This window comes from Leucoraja erinacea, chromosome 36 (assembly GCF_028641065.1).
Source record: "Leucoraja erinacea ecotype New England chromosome 36, Leri_hhj_1, whole genome shotgun sequence".
Classification (NCBI taxonomy): Eukaryota; Metazoa; Chordata; class Chondrichthyes; order Rajiformes; family Rajidae; genus Leucoraja; species Leucoraja erinaceus.
Genome location: NC_073412.1, coordinates 7272037 through 7292387, shown reverse-complemented (window position 1 = coordinate 7292387; position 20351 = coordinate 7272037). Strand labels below are relative to the sequence as shown.

Sequence of the window (20351 nt, the reverse complement as noted above, 5' to 3'; positions counted from 1 at the left end):
CTTCAGGTAGAAGGTACAGGAACCTGAAGACTGCAACAACCAGGTTCAGGAATAGCTACTCCCCCACAGCCATCAGGCTATTAAAACTGGCTCGGACAAAACTCTGAACATTAATAACCCATTATTTGTTATTTGCACTTTATCAGTTTATTTATTCCTGCATTTTGTAGTCAATGCCTATTATGTTCTGTGTGCTGAAACAATGCAAGAATTTCATTGTCCTATCAGGGACACATGACAATAAACTTGAACTTGAACTATAAGGCGGTGGGTGCTGTGAATCATTGAAGTACTGATTTCTCACTGAATGTTTCCCAGTGCCCACTGTTAAGGCCATGGATAGCCCAGAGAACTCACCACTGCTCTATAAGACATTCTTTGCGTGTTGTCCTGGTCTGAGCGGTAATTAGGAGGGTGACTGGGCTCAATGTGAAACCCACATTTTGGCGGAAAGCCAAACACACAATTCTCTCCAACAGCACTATTCATGCAGTGGCGATAGCAGTCCCTGGGAATAGGAAGACCAAATTGGTTATTGATTATGTATGTAGAAAATAAATCTGAACAGCACAGGAAAAGGTCCTTCGCAATGTCTGCATTGAACAAAAACACAATATCAACTCTTAGCTGCCCGCACATAATTGATATTGCTCCATTTTCATGTGAAAATTTTAACTCTCACTAGGCCAAGTGGGACCCTTTGGGTCCCTGTCACATGGGAGGCCCATGTCCCTGCCTCAACTACCTCCTCTGGCAGATGGTTCCATACATCCACCACCCTTTGTGTGAAAAAATTAATTTTCAGATTTCTATTAAATCTTTTCCTTTCACCTTAAATCTATGTCCTCTGGTCCTCGATTCAGCTACTCAGGTCACAGTTTAAGAAATGAGGGGTAGGCCATTTAGGACTGAGATGAGGAAAAAACATTTTCACCCAGAGAGTTGTGAATCTGTGGAATTCTCTGCCACAAAGGTCAGTGGAGGCCAACTCACTGTATGTTTTCAAGAGAGAGATAGATTTAGTTCTTGGGGCTAATGAAATGAAGGCATATGGGGGGAAAGCAGGAAGGGGGTACTGATTGGGGATGATCAGCCATGATCATATTGAATGGTGGTGCTGGCTCGAAGGGCCAAATGGCCTACTCCTGCACCTATTTTTCTATGTTTCTGTAGCGGCACCTAGTGATGGCCCTGGTAATGTCGAACCCTTGCTGTTGGCTTTGGTTGGCTTTGGTTGGTTTTGGTTGGTAAGAGGCCATTGTGTCTAAAGAAGGGCTTCGGCCCGAAACGTTGCCTATTTCCTTCGCTCCATAGATGCTGCTGCACCCGCTGAGTTTCTCCAGCATTTTTGTGTACCGGCCATTGTGTCATGTTGGGTGACCCCCAACCAAAGATACTAGAGGAGCGATACTCCTCATCAAAGTATCATCAAAGACCCACACCATCCCTGCACACACTCATCTCCCTGCTACCTTCAGTTAGAAGGTACAGGAGCCTGAAGACTGCAACAACCAGGTTCAAGAATAGCTACTTCCCCACAGCCATCAGGCTATTAAACCTGGCTCGGACAAAACTCTGATTATTAATAACCCATTTTCTGTTATTGCACTTTATCAGTTTATTTATTCATGTGTGTATATATTTATATCATGGTATATGGACACACTGATCTGTTTTGTAGTAAATGCCTACTATGTTCTGTGTGCTGAAGCAAAGCAAGAATTTCATTGTCCTATACAGGGACACATGACAATAAACTCACTTGAACTTTAACTTTGGAGAGATAAGACTTTGCCTTCCATCACAGTGAGGAGGAGATTCACTGTGATGGATGTTTGTGTAAATTGTGTTGTGTCTTGGTTCTTCTTCTTGTGTGTATGACTGCAGAAACCAAATTTCGTTTGAACCTCTGGGTTCAAATGACAACAAATAAATTGTATTGGGAGTCTGAGGAAGGGTTTCGGCCCGAAACGTTGCCTGTTTTCTTCGCTCCATAGATGCTGCTGCACCCGCTGAGTTTCTCCAGCATTTTTGTGTACCTTCGATTTTCCAGCATCTACAGTTCCTTCGTTTAAACATTTACTTACACAGCACAACAGTTATCTTAGTCTTGTTTTCACATGCAAAATGAAAGTTCAGTGATAATCACTTCCTGTTTATGATTATTTTGGCAAAGTGAAAGAATTTCAAATGGTTAGAAACATAGAATTTTAGGTGCAGGAATCGCCCTTCGATTTGGACCGCCATTCAATATGATCATTGATCATCCAACTCAGTATCCCGTACCTGCCGTGTTCTCTATATATGATCCCTTTAGCCACAAGGGATAACTCCCTCTTAAAATAGCCAATTGGCCTCAAACTGTGGCTCAGAGATCACCACTCTCTGTGTGAAAAAAGTTTGTTGGCATCTGTTTTAAAGGATTTCCCCCTTATCCTTAAGCTGTGACCCTTTGTCCTGGACTTCCCTAACATCGGGAACAATCTTCCTGCATCTAGCCTGTCCAACCCCTTAAGAATTTTGTAAGTTTCTCTAAGATCCCCTCTCAATCTTCTAAATTCTAGAGAGTATAAACCAAGTCTATCCAGTCTTTCTTCATAAGACAGTCCTGACATCCCATTTCAAATGGCACGTCCAATATGAGTTTCTCCAGCATTTTTGTGTACCTTCGATTTTCCAGCATCTGCACAGTTCCTTCTTGAACAAATAAATTGTATTGTCTTGTGTAACTTGAACTTGAATTTGAACTTGCCCCCAACCTTGTCCATTGGCAGGTTCGTGGTTGCAGTAATGCTCCACGCCACTGAGCGGCCGGCCGGCGCTGTTTCCCCGGCTCCCGGCATGTGGTCCGCCCACCTCCGGCCGCAAGGAGGTTAGGTTGTCAATCATTGGGCGGGAACATCCAGTGGCAAGTTGGGTTGGCCGGGAGGTTGTCAGGGGCGTTACTAAGCGGGGCCTAAATGCCCAGTGAAGGCGGCAACCAACATGGAGGCTGCAGAGAGTGAGGGCAACTTCACAACCCGAACCATCTCGTCTGGGGAAGTGAGTGCTCACTATTAAACAAAAACAGCTGCAGAATCAATGTTGTAGGACATTGATCATCTTTTAATCTGGATTTTTACCTTATGCATTGTGTTTTAAAAAATATATAAATCATGATGTTTTTATAAGTGATATACCAAGATTTTATATGTATTTTATGATATTTGATATGCAATGCATTTTTAATGTAATGTTGCCCCTTGTCTGGACCTTGAGTCAGTAATAAAGTTTATTATTATTATTATTATAATAATGTGTCCTGTTGATGCGAGTGAGAACAATGTTGGAATAAATCACCCCTGAAGAAGGGGGGGCTCAAAATGTTAACATTATTTTCAACAATGAGTTATTTTAGTAACATTTATAAACATTGACAGTTTTTTAAATTTTAATTTAAACTGCAAATCGATCATTTGGAGTGCTGTGCATTGATGTTAAACAGTGGAACATATCAGTTGTGCGTGTTGCTATATATAAAGAGACCTCAAATGCCATTTTAACCTCAAATGCCATTCTGTAGTGTTTGTTGGCATTGAAAGTCACCATCTAAAATGGTGCATGCCAGCCTTCCCTATTGAAGATGGGGATGTTCCTATTTTCCAGCCACTTTGTCATAGTGGTCTTGTTTTCTGAGGAATGTTTTGGGCTCAGAGGTTTATTGCCTTCCTCTTTGCATAGTCCCACAACAAGTGAAACAGTCACGCTTCACTTCTCCCCGCCACCCCCTATCAGTCTGAAGAAGGGTTTCGGCCCGAAACGTTACCCATTTCCTTCGCTCCATAGATGCTGCTGCACCCGCTGAGTTTCTCCAGCATTTTTGTGTACCTTACGCTTCACTTGACTTCAGGCAGAGCAGCCAATTTCCAGTTTCAAAACATAGAAGTGTTACTCTGTCTGTAGCTGTACGTTTGTGACAGGTGGTTGCAGGTTTTTGTGACGCTTTTTTTCAGACGTGCCATTTGAAATTCTTTCACTTTGCCAAAATAATCACAAACAGGAAGTGATTATCACTGAACTTTCATTTTGCATGCGAAAACAAGACTAAGCTAACTGTTGTGCTGCTGTGAGTAAATGTTTAAACGAAGGAACTGCAGATGCTGGAAAATCGAAGGTAGACAAAAATGCTGGAGAAACTCAGCGGGTGCAGCAGCATCTGTGGAGCGAAGCAGATGGGCAACGTTTCGGGCCGAAACCCTTCTTCAGCCTTCGCTCCATAGATGCTGCTGCGCCCGCTGAGTTTCTCCAGCATTTTTGTGTAAGTAAATGTTTGTTCATCGTTATGTTTTGAGGCGATGACAATAAAAGGAATTATTTGAATTTGAAAGCTGTAAAGGCTTTATATTTTAAAATCTTTGTGGTGATCTTAAAGGTCACTCTGTAGATGTAAATGGTCTGAATGAATTTGTGTGTGAATGTAAACACTTGGTTTAACCATTTGATTGAAAATATGTTTTTTCACCATACTATTCAGTCCTGCCACCACATTTATTGCTATGGTTCTGATTATATTAGCTATTTTCCCTGCAGGCAGTCTCTTGGGGTAGAGGATGCCTTGCTTCCGCAACAGTTCAGTGTGTTCTGAAGTGCGTAATGAGTCCCTTGTGGGATCCATAGACGCTGTAGTGGGTGAAGCTTGATGGGGTAGTTGGGGGAATTGTTGTGCATTGCTTTTACTGTTTGTGATATGTAGCCATGGGGAGACTCCATGTTTAGTGCCTACCCATTTTCTCTCTCCTCCCCCACCACCCCCACCATTTTCAGCTGTCACGTTCCAGGGCTTCTCATGATTCGGTGACAATGTTACAATTTTTTTTTTCCCCAAGCAGGTTTTGGGTGATTCCTCGGTGCTTCTGGGAATTGTGTGCCATGACGCAACTTTGGAGTTCTTGGGAGTCATTTGTCAGCTATGTAGATGATGTGGTTTGCCCTCCAGTTGTGTGTTTGTGTGGATAGAACTTCAATGTAGGTCTGGGAGACACTGGCTTTCTGATCTTGCCAATGCACTTGGAGAGATTTTCAGAAGAAGTGTTGGTGGTAGTCCTCCGCTGGTGCATGAGGTGCCTATTGTAGGCTGATTCTCCCTGTCACATGTACAGGAAGGTGGGGCCTGCTGCTCTGAGTGGACCATGAGCTAGAGATGTGTTTTTTTTTTCCCCACCACCATCTCTAAAAGTGCACAATGGTGGTTTGCACAAGCAAATTCTGCCCTTGGTGAGATCTGGTCCTGATGCATAGAAATTATATGTAGAGGCAATTGTCATGGATATTGACTTGAGGGGATAGTATTGTGTGACAGGGCAAATTGGTGAAGGATCTTTTGAATTGGATGTTATTTGCAGGGCCTGTCCATTTATGATCAAGTAAAGAAGGCCATATTGGTTTGGAGCTTAATTTTTTATACATTGTTATTTGAGTGGAGCTGAAGGAACTTTGGTTCTGCAACAAAGGTTGAACAGTATCCTGTTTGTTCTTTAGAATTAACACTCTGCCAGGGATTATTTCAGTGAGGAAGCTTAAAAAGAGAGAGACTGCAATGAACATTCTTTGGTGGCTCCATTCTGTGTTGGAATTGGGTTTGTGGTGGGATCCATTGGTAAGAATTCTAACTTTTTCATGAAATAATATGGATTATGACAGAATTTGAGGATTGACACATTTGTGACGGCCAGCTGTTATCAGGCAACTGAATCATCCTACCACAACTAGAGAGCAGTCCTGATCTACTATCTGCCTCATGGGTGAGCCTCGGACTATCTTTGCTCGGACATTAATGGCTTCACCTTGCACTAAATGTTGTTCCCTTATGTATCTATACACTGTAAATGGTTCGATTGTAATCATAATTTGTCTTTCAGTTGACTGGTTAGACAGAACTGAAGAACCAATGCATGCACAGAAGCAGGCTTCGCCGCCCAAACTCGTTCATCTTGACCATTATCTCCCATCTAAGCTAGTCTTGTTTGCCTGACACACTTGTTTTGTCCACACACTTCCAAACCTTTCCCATTCAAGTACCTGTCCAAGTGTCTTTAAATGGTGTTATTTTACCTTGCACGACTACCTCCTCTGGCAGCTCATTCCGTACCCACTACCCTCTGAGTGGAAAAAGATGCCCCTCTGGTTCCTATTAAATCTTTGTCCTTTAACTTTAAACCTATGTCCTCTGGTTCTTGATTGCCTGCCCTGGGTAAAAGACTGTGCATTTGCCCTGTGAATTCCCCTCATGATTTTATACACCTCTATAGGATTACCCCTTGGCGTACGTTGAAGTTGATGGTTTGTTGCTGAATCGTCTGCACTCTTTCCACCCATCACCTTTTGGGCCATTTTGAATCTCCATCTTTCAGTTGCCTGTGGAGATTTTTTTAGGTGCCAAGAATTTACTTGTTTCCCATAGAACTCGGGACAGAATTGGTTAAGGTTGTGTAGATTGCTCCTTTTGGTCTCAACTGTTGTTGTCAGGGTCAGGGGGTATATGGTGGTGATCGTAGCTTGTTTGTCCTGTGGTCTAGCTAGCTGAAGGCTCCTGAGTTGTTTATTATTCCACAGGGGTCATGGAAGTGAGAATATTAATCTCACATCAAACCTGCGTGAAGCACAATAGACATAAAGTTAATGATGACAGTATCCTATTTTTTAAATAGTATTTCAGTATTTCTGGGGCTGAGATTGAAGTGAAGAGAGAATTTAACATATTTAAATCTTGGACGTTCCATGCAACCCATTTTTTTCCATGTTAACATTTCCTGTGCATCTTATAGTAAATACATTGTTGGGTTTCCAAAATTTCAACAATAACAACATTTAAAAAGTCGTTCAATGTCTGTACAATACCTTATTTGATATTCTGGTGTGAAACATACCTATTTTTCTTTGTGAAAAAAACACAGCGCTGAAGGAACTCGGCAGGCAAGCAGGATCTGTGGAGGAAATTACATATGATGTTTCGGGTCTGGGTCCGAAGTCCGAAGAAGGGTCCAAACCTGAAATGTCGCCAGTCTAATCGCTCCACAGATGCTGTCTGACTCACTGTTCCTTCAGTGCTTTGTGTTTTGCTCAATAGTCCAGTGTCTGCAATTCTATGAGTTTCTTTGGGAGAAGTTTGGTTTCGTTTATTTTATTATTGTCATGTGTACTATGGTAAAGTGAAAAGCTTTTTGCTGTGTGCTGTCCAGTCAGTGAAAAGACTATTACATGATTATAATCAAGCTGTCCACAATGTACAGATACAGGATAAAGGGTATAACCTTTAGTGTAAGGTAAAGTTTGATTAAAGATAATTCAAAGGTCTCCAACGAGGTAGATGGGAGGTCAGGACTGCTCTCTAGCCGGTGATAGAATGGTTTAATTGCCTGGTAACAGCAGAAGAAAATTCACTTGCCTGATAACTGATTTAATTGTTGGGATGTAATATATAGTTTCTTTATGTACCTCTTCCCTCGGACAGTTCATGAGGTGGAATATGATATATTGTATGTAACCTGAAGTAGAACCTTGTACTGTTACCCACCTTAAGGTGGGTAAAAATAAAGGAAGAGGTGGTATGAATTTAAATCGGCATTGTAAATTTTATGTGTATCCAGGCCATTTTATTAGGCAGCTCTTCGATCATCCAGTCTAATGCCATTATTTTTAATAGTACAGATATTTAAATTGTTTCATAATTAGACTGCAGTTGCGAGTTTGGGTACATTGTTGTAAGGATTGAGATCATGGATTATTTGATATGATTTTGGACCAGAAAGCATTAAATCATTGATGGAAAGGAGACAGCGTTTGTTTCCATTCTAATGGGTAGCTGAAATTTCCGCTTGGTTTAATTCATTATTGTATGGTTCGGGTATGCTGATAAAGCAAATTCCTTGAAACAAGAATATAATCTCAGGAGATAAAACTACAGGCTATGCCAAGGTAGCAAGCTGGTTCAGTTTATATGAATCACCATAGGTCAACATATACTCTTTATAATCAATTTATAAATCGCAAAATATACTTTGGTAACTGAACCCCCACAGTGTTACAATGAATGGCATCGAAAGCACATAGATCGCTAAGAAAGAATAATTATTAGAGGTAGAATGCGCGAGGGAAAACTAGTTTAGTTTAATGATGCTGCACGTAACAGGCCCTTCAGCCCGCAGAGTTCACGCTGACTATCGATCACCTGTTCACACCAGTTCTGTTATCACACTTTCTCATCCACTCCCTACAACTAGGGGGACCTACAAAGGCCAATGAACCTACAAACCTGTACGTCTTTGGAATTTGGGAAGAAACTGGAGCACATGGAGGAGACCCATGATCATAGGAAGAACATTGCAAACTCCACAGGCTTAATATTATGGGAGCTAGTTGTATGTAGGAGTGTCCTTAGTTTATTACCTGGAGATGTCCTGTATGGGGAATATTTGTCCGTTAATGTCTTGAACTTTGAGGGTTGTATTACTGCGTTTTACTGCAGTGGCCTAATTTAGGTGTAAACGTACTGATGGTCTTTTAAATTCCATTTTTGTGCAGTTTCCAAGTTAAAGTAAACATGAGAAGTTTTACGTTTTAGGTATCACACATTAACATTTAAGAGTCCCAGTTTATTTAACATAACTAGTTGCAGATTGATGCTCCCTCTAGTGGGCAGCACGGTGGTGCAGCGGTAGAGTTGCTGCCCTACAGCACTTGCAACGTCAGAGACCCGGGTTGCAGTCTCCATATTTTTGTTTAATTTAGACTGCTGATAGGGTTATATCTTTAAGTTTCGGCTGCAGAAATCATGGCAGATATGGACGATCAATATGCAAATGGGAACTAAGGATTATCCCACGTGACAGAGGCGACAAGGGACAGATTAATAAATGCAAAACAACACGCTGTGCTATTCATAAAGCTTGAAGGCGTTATCACATTGGAGCACTCTGCCACCTCAGATGCATCATTTGATTTCAACACCCTAAATATGATTTTTCTACAATTATATATTTGGAGACCTTTTCACTGAGGATGTGTTTCTAGGGCCTAATTGAAAGCAGCATTGACTAGGGCAGCCCAGTGACGCAGCTGGTAGAGCTGTGATGCAACAGCTCTAATAGCCTGGGTTCAATCTAGATCTTGGTTCTATCTTTGTGGAGTTTACACATTCTCTGAGTTTTCTCTCGTTACTCTAGTTTCCCCCCCCCCCGTACATTGCAAGACATGGGTTCATAGGCCAATTGGGCACTGAATTGCCCCCTTTGCTTGGTGAATGGAAGAATCAAAGGCTAACATACTCATTTTACTCCTACCCTCGGGAAGAAGGTACAGGAGTTTGAAAACCGTGACCATCGGGGACAAGAATAGCTTCTTCCCAACAACTATCAGGCTCTTGAACATTGCGCAACACTAATCTCAATTATGAACTCTGTGAACTGTCTTTCGTTGCCCTAAGGACTTACAATTTAAAACAAATATTGCGGTTATTAATTTTATTACCTACATGTGTTGTGTTTGCCAGCCTGTTATGCTCTTGCAAGTAAGAATTTCCTTTCTTCTGTTGTTAGTAGATATGAGAATTAAACAGTTTTGAGTGTTGAATTTTGGAGGGAGTTGATGGGGTAGTAAAATAAAATTAAAGGATGCTTGATAGTTTGTCATGGTTCCAAGGGGCTGTTTTCATGGTACATTATTCTACTCTAGAGGACGTGATGTTGGTCTTGGATTATTTAGGAATGCTCGCACTGTAAAGAATGTCAGTGATAAAGTGTTATGTTAAACAGCTGCCATATTTTAGCTGGGTCATCATCTGCAGCTTATGATATTGTGTCACGTGTGTCCCAGTAAAAGCAGTCCTGGCATGGAACCTCAGGATCACTGTGAGTACTTGAAACCAAAGTGTCTGCTCGATAAGTTTAACAGTCCCTAGAATTTGAGTAAAGTTTTGCAAAACTCTCTTGTGATTTGGCTGTAAATAATAATGTCAGATTCCAGTACTGAAATTGCTAACCAGTCGATTTTTCTGCTGAGCTTTTAGCAATACCTCGAGTGACTGACTGTTTAATCCACTTGTAGGTCACACTCATTTTAAAGAGAAAGCTCATGGCAGTCATTCAGCTGCTTGTTTGACTGTGGTTGTTTAATCAAGAGGAAACATAAATAAGTCCTTGAAGGGCAGTTGTACTACTTTGTGCCTGGACAGATCTTTTAACAATCAAACGTGGGCCACAGTATTTCTGTGTCCTCCTGGCAATGACATTCAAAGCGGCGTATAACTTGGTAATGAGTCTTTATTGCTTTTTATTGGTATGACTGTATGGCAAATGAAATTCCTTGTATGTTGCAAAACATACTTGGCTAATAAAATATGATTATGATTTAGAAATTGATTTATTTTCTTTTATTTACAGTAGTAAAGCAGTATGAAAAATAATAGCTGGAACTAATATTTGCAAGAGGGAGGCAGGTTAATATTTTGGAACATTTAATTCAATAGAAAGGACTCCCAAACAAGTGTGAATTGGGATATGGTAGAACCTTCAGTAAAACTCAGCAGGCCAAGATGGTATTCCTTAACTTTTTTTAAAGTGAAGGGTTGGGGACAAGTGTGGAGGGTATGACACTGTTTTATAATGGAGGTTAGCACAAAATGAGCTGCTGTGAATTATATTTGAACCTTTAATCTGTTGCTGCTGTGTATTTTAAGGGACGCTTAATTAAAATGTTTTTTACCCCCACTTTTGGCTAAGGTAATCATTGTAATTTTATATTTGTTTGGTAAGCCTTTCATTTTTCTGCCTGTGTTAGTGTGGAGTTGTGTAATATGTTGAAAAGCTGAAATTGCATTCTGAATTGCTCATGATATTTTGTACTAATTTCCAGATTATTTTTAGTCCCATACATCTCTTGACAAACAACAATTTCTACAATCATAGCCCTGAAATCTGCATTTAAAAGAAACTTAATATTGTAAATCTATAAAAGGCAGATAGAGTTCAGCTGTGTATTGGATATTTTGACTTGTTCAGCGCCTGCATGGAAATCAGAGGTCAATGTTTATGGTAAATACACAACAGAGATTTCTGATGGTGCATATGTTTAGTATTGTCTGGAGAAAAAAGTTAGTATTGTAGAAGGTATTTTGACAATTCCATCATATTCCATCTTTGGAAAAGACTGAGGGATGGTTTAAGAGTGGTCTTTGAAATTGTGAAGTTTTGGTGGGAGTTACGACCTAAAGAATGTCTCTAGGCGTGGGAAAGAACATAGTTAGAGATGATCGGTATACGATTCACCAAGTTGGTTTATACCGAAGATAGACACAAAAAACTGGAGTAACTCCGCGGGTCCGGCAGCATCTCTGGAGAAAATGAACGTGACGTTTTGTGTCGGCGACGGTTGTGGGAAAGATGCTAAGTGTGGCATGACGGTTGGTCGGAGCGAATGTCGGGCACCGCACAGCAGTAGCAGCGGCGATTGCGACTGCTCCATCTCCTCCTCCCGCACCCCGCCCGGCCTGATAACGGCCGCTGCTGCCACTCCGCCAACGGCGCTTTCAAAACAGACCCTTGGAGGAGGGAGGTGTTGGTCAGAGGCAGAAGTAGAGTGGGGGGGGGGGGGGGGGGGGGGGAGGGGGGACGAACCAAAAATGATTGGAGGACCGATCCCGGAGACGCAACCGAAAAACACTCTCGCCCCCCCCCCCCCCCCATACCCGGGGGTGGCCAGGACCGCGGCACCGCCACCCTGCCTGGATCATAGAGATGGATTAATACCCTCCATATTTTGGTTGCGATTTTTAAGCCACATGCCACTCCCCATCAATCCTAACTGGTTCCCCATTCATCCTGTAAACCCCCCCTTCCCATCCATCCTGCAGTGTTCGACTGTTTCTCACTGTACCCCCCTCCATCCATCCTGCACAGATTATTACAGACATCCCCCCACGCTCCCCTCATAATTTTACCTACTCCAACCAACACTCACTAATTCCCCTGCCTCAATTTCCACACTGATGGCCCCCCCACCTATCCATGATTCATATACCCCCCCCCCCCCCCCCCCCGACCCTATTGTGCTTGAAATGTCTTCAGAGCTAACATTGACGTATGTTTGATAACGGAATGCATTCAAATATGTTTTAATTCCCAATGTTATTATTTGTTTTAATCCATAGAGATGGATTAATTAAATTTTTAACACATGAAACATTAAAACCGCAGTGTTCGATTCTCACTGACACGTTATTACAGAATCATTTTAATGGCAAATCAATGCTGTTGATATGTAGTGTCAGTACTGTAGTTATTTAATGAGCAACATTCACAACTATACGTTGGATTTATCCAGGTTTTACTTCTACAGTCTGTCATGTACATCACAAATTTGGTCAGGAGATATTTCAGTTGAAATTTTAACGTTAATTCTGAAGTGGGAATGATGGAAAAAGCGTTTATCAACAATTTTTTTTTAAATGGTGCTTACAAGCTGGGTATCTTCATTGCCACATACTGGGTATCTTCATTGCCACATACATCTGAATGTCTGGTTATGTTGCGTCTTGACACCTTTAAATATATTACCAAACATTTGCTGCATTTATGTCCTTTGGCCATCTCTTGTAAGTTAGTGTATTGTTTAACCTGTCAGATGGGTATAGTCAGTTTTGTCAGCTATTATCATAAAATGCCTTTAGAAAATTCCTTGCAACCTGTATATTTTGTTGTGGATACATTATGTGGGAAGCGAGAGTGTTTCTGTACCAATAGCAATAACGACCCATGCTATGGTCATGTCATGATAATTTTCGGTCCTTCACAGAAAACATGCTTGCATCAATCTGTAGTGTGCATGGTTAAGCATATATGTTATCAAGGTCCAGGATGTATTGACACGGGTTGATCATACGATGAATAATCCAACCACATTTTTTGTTTGGAAGTGGAAAGAAATAATAAAAATTACATTCATTGCAATGTGTAAAAAGAGTTGAGATACCGTATTATAATTTTGCTGCATGTCATTGTGGTATATATCATGTCTTGATTGGTGAATATGTTAGTTTGTGACTTTATTTGAAGCCGAAATAATACGTGAATGCTTCATTGAGCATAACTGGTAACTACGCACTTCGTCCGAGCACACGTCATGCAAGCCAACTTAAATGACCACCTAAAATGTCATTTGGCAACCTAAAAAGCTCCCAAGGCTGGCAACAGGGAAAAAAAGTTAAGCGAGAGCCCTGCCTCTGTCTTTATGATTCTTGGCACTGAGAATTGATCAGTAATTTTTTTCACTGATAATTTGCAAAAATGAAATTCGTTTGATACCCACGTTTGAAAAATCTGAAACAATGGCACCCATGTTAAGCCAAATGGCTATATTTGCAATTATCCGATCAACTATTCTAGCAAAGCATTTAAGAAGCAGTTTATTATTGTTAATTGGCTCCAGGAGGTCTCTGTCCAATAACTAACTAAAAGTTAGCAAATTAAAAAAAAGTTAAATACTTACTTGGAATGCTCAGATCTTTTTTAATAATGTTGTTTCACTGTTAGTAGTAGAAGGGAATGGGGAGGATCTTTCCTTGGGGAAGAGTCCTGATGCATAACATTACCTATCCATGTTCTCCAAATATGCTGCTCAGTTACTCCAGTACTTCTGGTCTTCCAGTGATTTAGAGCCTTGGTGAGACTGTATCTGGAATATTGTGTAGGAAGGAACTGCAGATGTTGGTTTAAATCAAAGATGGACATAAAATGCTGGCGTAACTCAACGGGACCGGCAGCATCTCTGGGGAGAAGGAATGTGTGACGATTCGGGTCAAGATCCTGTTTCAGACTGAGTACTGATCCTAAAGTGGCATATGTTCGCAGTAGAGGGAGTACAGCGAAGATTGACCCGGTTGGTTGCAAGAATGGCTGGTTGGTTGTATGAGGAAACATTAAGCAGGTGACCCTGTACGGTCTTGAGTTTAGAACTAGATCTTTATATTGAAATGCTCAAAATCCTAAAGAGTGGAGAAGATGTGGAGTTGATATACCTCCTGGTTGGGGTGTCTGCAATCAGGAATCACGGTCTCAAATTAAGAGGTTGACCATTCAGGGTGGAATTTAAAAAAAAAAAACATTCCTTCTCCACAAGAATCGATGTACTAAGGAAGTATACAAGTTGCTCATTTTAGATGTTTGGCTACCAGAGATAATACTCCCAGTTTAGTTATGCACTTTGTTTAAATTCTTCTTTCTCTTATTGTATGATTTGGGATGCAAGCCAGATTACTGCTTCTGGTGACGGCATCAATATTTGCAGATGACACAAATATCTTGGCATTATGTTAACTCTTCAATGTGATTCAGTGAAGGGCCTGTCGCATTTACGCGTTTTTTTTGGCAGTCGCCGAAAAATCGCGTAAGTGGGTCAGGCCCTTTACTGCTGGACAATTGCAGCTGATATTCCGCCTTATTAAACTATCAATACGAAACATTAAAGTTGGGGTCTAAAAGCTCTAATTTCACTTGCTGATGAATGGTCATGACTTCTATCTCTCGTTCTAAAGATGCTGTCAGACCTGTGAGGTTTTTCTACTATTTTCTATTTATTATTTTAGTTTATCATGATGGGCTTGTTTGCATGGCCGTCTGACAGTGTACTTTTTTAATTAGCATATCGTGATGTGAAGGTTAAGAGATTGAAGTGCAAGAGAAATGCTCACAATCTGATTGGGATCTGTTTACAATTTTCACTGGTAGCTACAGTTTCTGCATGGTTAACTGTACTGTAAACCCTCGTTATAATGGACCATGACAGGGGGAATGTTGTCTGTTATTGCCGATTGTCCGCTATAACCAAGTGTAATAAATGGCATTTCATATGGAGACTTGACAATAAAATTTACACTGAGGAAGAACTGCACTGGCTCAGGTGCCTATTTTACAGGTGAAACATTAAAGCCTTACTTGCCTTAAGCTACAAAACTCCAAGGTCTCAATACAGCAATACAGGTGGTGGTGGTAGGTGTGGCTGAGGAAGCTGTGAGGGCAGGGGGCTGGCGTCAACAGGTTCGGCCCGGTGCCGAAGTCGGATTTTAGCTCGGCGGTGAAGTTTGGTAGGTCTGTCCATTATAACGGAAATCTGTTATAAAGAGATCTATAAAAACAAAGATTTGCTGTAATGTGTTTTGTTTGCAACTGGGTTAGTGTGTTGAGCAAAGAAAAGGACATTTATCCCCTAAAGGTTAATGCTGCCCAACCATGTTTAAAATATGCAGTCAATAATTTGCCAAATGTTGGTGCCTGTTCTGAACAATCTGATTTTCCAGAGAATGACTAAAGAGGAGGTATGTTTGGCAACATATGCCTGATATAGATGGAAAGGTCAAATAATGATTCTGCTCCTGATTTCAATGTCGACTCTAGATTACATGGCACCATTTAACATAGCGAAGTATCCCAAGGCTACTTCACAGGAGTATAGTTAGACCATGAGCTACGTAATACGAAATATGTCCAAAGGCTTGATCAAAGAGAGTGGAATTTAGAGTATGGAGCTTTGGCAACTGAAGGCATGGCCACCTGTTTCAGTATGATTTATACAATGCCCATAATGTTTGGGACAAAGACTCAGCATTTATTTATTTGCCTCTGTACTCCACAATTTGAGATTTGTAATAGAAAAAAATCACATGTGGTTAAAGTGCACATTGTCAGATTTTAATAAAGCCATCTTTATACATTTTGGTTTCACCATGTAGAAATTACAGCAGTGTTTATACATAGTCCCCCCCATTTCAGGGCACCATAATGTTTGGTACACATGTTTTTCGTAATTGCTCAGGTGTGTTTAAATGCCTCCTTAAATGCAGGTATAAGAGAGCTCTCAGCATCTAGTCTTTCCTCCAATCTTTCCATCACCTTTGGAAACTCTTATTGCTGTTTATCAACGTAAGGAACAATGTTGTGCCAATGAAAGTCAAATAAGTCATTATGAGACTGAAAAACAAGAATAAAACTGTTAGAGACATCGGCCAAACCTTAGGCTTGCCAAAATCAACTGTTTGGAACATCTTTAAGAAGAAAGAGAGCACAAAGGGACTGGCAGGCCAAGGAAGCTCCACAGCTGATGACGGAAGAATTCTCGCTATAATAAGAAAAAAAATCCCCAAACACTCTTCCAACAGATCAGAAACACTCTTCAGGAGTCAGGTGTGGATTTGTCAATGACCACTGTCTGCCGAAGATTTCATGAACAGAAATACAGAGGCTACACTGCAAGATGCAAACCACTGGTTAGCTGCAAAAATAGAATGGCCAGGTTACAGTTTACCAAGAAGTACTTGAGAGAGCAACCACAGTTCTGGAAAAAAAAATTTATGGACAGATGTGACAAAGATTAACTTGTACCAGAGTGATGGCAAGAGCAAAGTATGGAGGAGAGAAGGAACTGCCGAAGATCCAAAGCATACCACCTCATCTGTGAAACATGATGTTGGGGGTGTTATGACCTGGGCATGTTTGGCTGCTGAAAGTACTGGCTCACTTATCTTTATTGATGATACAACTGCTGATGGTAGTAGCATAATGAATTCTGAAGTGTAGAGTGTCCTATCTGCCCAAGTTCAAACAAAACTCATTGGCTGACGGTTCATTCTACAGCAAGACGATGATCCCCAAACAAACTGCTAAAGCAACAAAGGAGTTTTTCAAAGCTTAAAAATTGTAATTTCTTGCGTGGCCAAGTCAATCACCTGGTCTGAACCCAATTGAGCATGCCTTTTACATGCTGAAGAGAAAATAGAAGGGGACTAGCCCCCAAAACAAGCATAAGCTAAAGATGGCAGCAATACAGGCCTGGCAGAGCATCACCAGAGAAGACACCCAGCAACTGGTGATGTCCATGAATCGCAGACTTCAAGCAGTCATTGCATACAAAGGATATGCAACAAAATACTAAACACGACTACTTTAATTTGCAATACACTGCTGTGTCCCAAACATTATAGTGCCCTGAAATGGGGGACTATGTCGAAAACTGCTGTAATTTCTACATGGTGAAACCAAAATGTATAAAATTGGCCTTTATTACAATCTGACAATGTGCACTTTAACTACATGTGGTTTTTTTTTTTTTTTTTTTTTTTCTGTTACGAATCTCAAATTGTGAAGTACAGAGGCAAATAAATAAATGATGAGTCTTTGTCCCAAACATTATGAAGGGCATTGTATGAGGGGTGTGCAGAAGGACAAATGCTGGCGGTCAGATATCTAGAAAGGGATGTCTCGGTGTGGGAGATTAGAGACAGAGGAGTGATCCAGAGATATTTCGAAGCAGGGATGTGAATTCTATCGTCTGAAGAAAGATTCCGACTGGAAAAGTCATCCATGTTCTCCTCAAAATGTTGCTTGACCCACTGAGTTCCTCCAGCACATTGTGTCTTTTAATGAGCATTCATTAATTTGGATGTGGGCAGAGCCACAGTGTGTCAGTAAGAGCAGGGATCACAGTACACAGCACTGCTTTGGAGTTAAAATGCAACACTAGATATCTGAATGTGTTCACTTCATGTTGAGAATGGGATATTGAACTGTAGACAGGTGAGTGGTGGAAACTGGTTGCATTGGGGATCGGTTGGGTGGTGGATTATTGCGTTGGGGAAGCGGGACCCAACGGGTCCCACTTGGCCTAATAATTAGTTAATTTGCCTGAAATACTTCCACATTTAAAAAAAAAAAAGAAAAAAAATGTGGAAGTATTGAGGGAAGAATTCAGCTTATTCCCACTCCCAATTCTTACCTCCCAGTTGAGGAAAGAAACGGGAGTGGGAGTAAGCTGTGATCCAAGACGATGACTGACAGGGAAAGGCAGCTGAAATGCCTAATCTGCATTATAGCCATTGTGGGTCTACCCAGCAATGGGATTATAGATACTCTTAACTGTTACTCCTGGATACTTGGATGACAAGAATGTGTATTCTTTGAATGTGAGTTAACTTGATTTTTAAAAAAAAACATGATTGGAATATTTCTTCAAAAGGGTTTGGAATTTCTGCTGCAGATCAATTACGTGGCAGTACTTTATTTTCTGCCATTTCCCCCATGCTCCTTGCTCGCACCCTAGTGAACTAGAGGTATGTAGGGTATTACAGGAATTGGTTGTGATGGTATGGTGGGCCACCAGATGTCACATGATGTTCAATTGACTGCCTCCTGGGCTGGGAAGAAGGAGGCAAGAATTGTTTTCCATAGACTAAGTAGTAATGGGACAAGCTGGAGCCTTTAAATTATAGATGCAATATTATCCTTGCCTTATTCGGAGCCATGGAAAATACATTGAGGGTGCAGTTAGTCACGCACTTCTAGTCTCAGTGCTGAATCATCAGAATGGGCAGTAGCAATGTTGCTAACTCTGGGAATCTGCTGGTTTATTGCTTGGGTTTGTAATTAGCATGATTTGTGACTGCTGATGCAGTGATGTTACAGCCGCAAATGTTTTACCAGTGAGCATTGTGGTTCAACTGCAAAGCACTGACATGTTTTCAGTAGTGCATTTTAAGTTTCTGGTGTCTGCAAAGTTGTGTCGGAACACCATATTCCTGTGAAATCTTAGATGTGTTTTGGAGGATTAGTTTTAGTGGGTTTGTTTCACAGAAAATCCCGAAGAATTTTGGTTTATGGTGGGTGCTATAAAAGTGCAAAATAATGTTGAGTGTGGCTTGCGGGAAGTCCCTACTGACACTCCATTGTAGCATTGAGGGATCCAAGGTGAGGCCTGGTTTGGGATCTCAAATGTATATTAAAGATCCCCTGGATGTATTTTGTCATCCTTAATCCTGGTAAATGCTCCAATCTTCCATTCTGAGGAAGGTTCCCTAACTTGACACTTTAACTGGTTCCTCTTTCTGCAGATGCCACGTGAATGGCTGAGTTAGTCATAGAGCAATATGGCATGGACATATGCCAAATGATCCAACATCCATGCTGACCAAGTTGCCTAACTAAGATGGTTTTGTTTGATCCTGGCCCAAATTCCCCTCAACATGTTCTTTCCAAGGGTCTTTTAAATGTAATTGTTTCTGCCTCTTCCTCTGACAATTCATTCTATGTAGCCTTTGTGTGAAAAAGCTACCCCTTGGGTCCCTGTTAAATCGTTTCCTTCTCATCTTAAATTTATGACCTAATTTTAGGTCATAATTCCCCTTGCTCTAGGGGAAAGGACTGTGACTATTTGCCTAATCCATGCCTCTAATCATTTTGTATGTTTATATGCTTGTAAGATCATCCTTCCATGCTCCAGGATGAAAAGCCCTAGCATTTCCGGGTTCTCCTTGTAACTCAACCCTTTTCTAATTTGACAACATCCTATATCTGTACCCAGTACTTAAAATGTGGTCCTAGCAATTTCTTGTACAGCTGTCATAAGATGTCCCAACTCCTAGGCTAGGTGCTCTGATGGCAGCAAGTGTGTTTAAACACCTTTTTCACTACTCTGTCCACCTATTGCCACTTTCAAGAACCGTGTACCTGTACAATTCTCTGTTCTACATAATTACCCTGATCCCTACCATTGACCCAGGGCATGACTTGCACAGCAACATTACCAAAAATGCAACACCTTACCTTTATCTCAATTAGACTCCATCTGCCATTCAATAGCCCATTGGCACAGTTGATCAATATGTTCTGTTGTAATCTTAGATAACCGTCTTTGCTATCCATGATGCCACCATTTTTAGTATCATCTGCAAGCTTACTAAACATGCTACCTGTGTTCTTATCTTAATTATTAATTTAAATAATGGGTAATGGGCAGTAGACATGTGACGGGTCTCCCTTGCCAAAACAACTTTCTATCAATACCCTCTATCTCATGCCTTCAAGCCAATTTTCTATCCAGTTTGATAGCTCACCCTGGGTCTCCTGTGATCTAACCTTCCAGACCTGCCTGCGTAAGATCACTTCTACTGTACCTGTGTAGTAATGGCAAGTCGAAAATAGGACACTGGAGAGTTGGAAATTTGCCATTACAACCGAATATCACCCATGTGCTGAGTTCTATACTTTTTAGTTTAGAGATACAGCATGGAAACATGGCCTTAGGCCCACAGAATCCATGCCAACCTGCGATCCCTGCACATTAACACTATTCTACACACACTCGGGTTGATTAACAATTTTACCAAGACAATTAACTTACAAACCGGTACGTCATTGGAGTGTGAGAGGAAACCGGAGCATCCGGAAAAAACCCACGCGGTCATGGGGAGAACGTACAATATCTGTATAGACAGCACCCGTGGTCTGGATCGAACACGGGTCTCTGGCTCTGTAACACAGCAACTTTACCACTGC

The 20351-nt window shown here is 41.1% G+C and overlaps 1 protein-coding gene across 1 annotated transcript in view; it reads left to right on the top strand.

The window, feature by feature from the left end:
- The first annotated feature begins 2763 nt into the window (after positions 1-2763).
- Positions 2764-20351, top strand: part of ppip5k1a (diphosphoinositol pentakisphosphate kinase 1a) — a 149172-nt gene continuing 131584 nt past the window's right edge. Inside the window, exon 1 of the mRNA XM_055662793.1 lies at positions 2764-3042. The gene's annotated coding sequence lies outside the window, so the exon portion shown is untranslated. The remainder of the gene's footprint in view (positions 3043-20351) is intronic.